General features: G+C 36.7%; 1 pseudogene; it reads right to left on the bottom strand.

Moving 5' to 3' along the window:
- Positions 1 to 1,784: 1,784 nt before the first annotated feature.
- LOC132174633 (ferritin-like catalase Nec2) lies at positions 1,785 to 2,642 on the bottom strand (annotated as a pseudogene).
- Positions 2,643 to 2,736: the final 94 nt, after the last annotated feature.

Here is a 2,736-nt window from a genome sequence, read left to right on the forward strand (position 1 = left end):
AAGAACCGAGGACACAGAAATGGCATCCCACACACGACTTTATTTATTTATTTAAATTTTTAAATTCTTTATTTTTAACGTTAATTTAAAACAGTAGATTATTTTTGTAAAAGCCTCAAGGAACGCCTCATAAAGGCGTTTTTTTATTTTTAATTTTTCACCAACAGCAAAGGCGTTTCTAGTTTTAGTGCATTCATAGCAGACTTTCTATAGATGATTTTTTTCCTTAAATTTAGAAAAAAAATGTTAAAAAAGTCACAAAAAGCTAAAAAAAATGATGTTTAATTAGTATAGGAATGATAAAGAGGAATGCTAGGCTTACAAATAAATTTTATAAATTTTTTTTTACAAATTGATGTGGCACAACATGATTGGATATAAGATAAGTTCAAATTTTGAAAATCTAATCATATTGTTCCACATCAGTTTGTAAAAATTTTTCTATAAAATTTGTTTATAAACTTAGTACTCCTCAATGACAAATAGAAGCTATTGTGAAGTGTATGTAGATAGGGAAGTAAAAAGTAGTTTTGATCTTTAAATGTAAGAAAAATAATAAGAAAACTACTGAAAATGCATTTAGGCCGAAAGATTGACTGTTTGAATCTTTAATGCGAACACTGTCGCCATTACAACCATAAATTCAATTTAGGGTTCGTTTGGTTGGAGTAGGTCCGTAAAATGAAAAGATTATTTTTGTAAAATAATTATTCTTTTATTTGATAAATATCTATTTTTAGGGAATGACTACTTCCTTCCTATTCCTCTAAAAATATTAGAAGAATAACTATTCCTAAAGAAAATGGACAATATTTTAAAACCCATTCATATTGTAGTTGATTAATTTGTTATATATAACTGTTCACATTTGTGCCATTCATCTTAGTGATCTCCCGATGGTTGTGCAGTGTTTTAGCGTTTTAGCCACTACTATTGGCCAATTTTGTAATGGCTGCAGCACTTCATTTGGCCAATGGAGTATTGCGGTCGCTACCTAGTTGACCATTTATGCGCTGAAGTATTTCCTTTTAAGGTTATGCTAGCTAGGGCTGGGCACGGGTCGGTTCGGGGCGGGTTTGGAGTTTTTTACCACCCGACCCGTGCCCATCGGGTTTGATAAACCCTTACCCGTTACCCGGGTTATATGCACTAAAACCGCCGGGTTTCGGGTAGAACGGGGCGGGTTGCTCGGGGCGGGTTGCTCGGGTTGCTCGGGGCGGGTCGGGTATTTTAATGGCTATCAATTTCAATTTAAGTCCTGGTTTTTTTGTAATTTTTTTAAAAAAAACTGGTTTTTTGTAATTTTTTTTTTTAAAAACTGGTTTTTTGTAACTTTTTTAAAAACTACATTTGGACTAAAACCCATCAAGAATGGAGGATTAGAGGAAGTCTGGAAGGGGGAAGAGGAATAGAGGATATCATATTAGGAATTTAGGGTTTTAAACATATAGGGGCGGGTCGGGTCGGGTACCCGCCTCTTAAAAAATCCTATACCCGCGAGCCGACCCGACCCGCACGGGTCTGATGTTTCCCAATCCGTGTATGCCAAAAAAACTTAAACCGGGCGGGCTGGGCTGGATCGGGCGGGCGGCGCAAGTTAAGGAGTTTTGCCCACCCCTACACATGTCAATGTTGTGTAAGATATTTTCGTTTTTCGATGGCTCATGGCATTTTACAAAAGCTAGTACCATAGATTTTATTGTAATATACATCCATCCACCTATCAATTTATTGGTACACCACAATACCATAATTAACATTGCAAGCTTCGAGTAGAGAGGCTCTTAAGCTTTTGGAAGAAAGCTTCTTGCAATGTTCCCGCCTCCACCATTAGGATAAAACCCGCCAAGTTTATACTCGTTGCCACTTCCATATATTATTCTCAAGATCTCCGGCAGTGTCCGAGCATATGAACGGGAGTTAGAATCGGCGGAGAGGACATTGCTGTGCGTACGATTTTTCACTGCAAGAGAGATAGGTACTTTTACACCTTCATCTTTGTTGCCACACATGCCTAGCTTGTCTCTGAGCCAAGAGATTTTGTTCGTAAACGTAGCTACTGTCATGTTATATGGCAACACCTTCTCGTCGGCTCTCTTGTATAGCAATGTTCTTATAACCGCATCCTGTCCAGATTCCCCGCCCAAAAACAACGCCACCAACTACAAATAAGGAGTATTGATTAGTTACAGGGTGATACTTGCATGGTTGAAAAAAAATGATTTAAGCTTTAAGGGTAAATAGTAATTTGGGTCTAGATAGGTAAGCCACACAAGGGCTGTCTCATAATTGTTTGCCTCATCAATCACTACCATTCTTCATCACTTAGAATATAATCAAATAATTAAATCAATTATTTTTTTATTAGCTTAAGCTTTTCCTAATTTAATAGGATTGGTATAGGTTCTTACGCTTCGAGAAGTTTCTTTGGTAAGGCTTGGAATGGTGCCAACATAACCCACGAGTCCTACTTAAGGGATAGCATAAGATGCTAAGAGATAGTGGACTGAGTCCAAGTAAGGGTCGAATGGAGGGTTCAATTTAAAACCAACTGCTTTGTCAAATAGGTTTGCAAAACTCTGAGGGCTAAGATCCAATTGCACCCTTGGAATTCCTCCTATTTCTGTTATTATAGCCCTGAAAAATTGTTGTCAATTTATTAAATATTGTTTATGCGCCAAAAATTAAAGAAAAATGGAGGTAAATACGAGTAAGTAAATGAAAATAAATAAATAA

The sequence above is a fragment of the Corylus avellana genome, chromosome ca3 (assembly GCF_901000735.1).
Source record: "Corylus avellana chromosome ca3, CavTom2PMs-1.0".
NCBI classification, from domain to species: domain Eukaryota; kingdom Viridiplantae; phylum Streptophyta; class Magnoliopsida; order Fagales; family Betulaceae; genus Corylus; species Corylus avellana.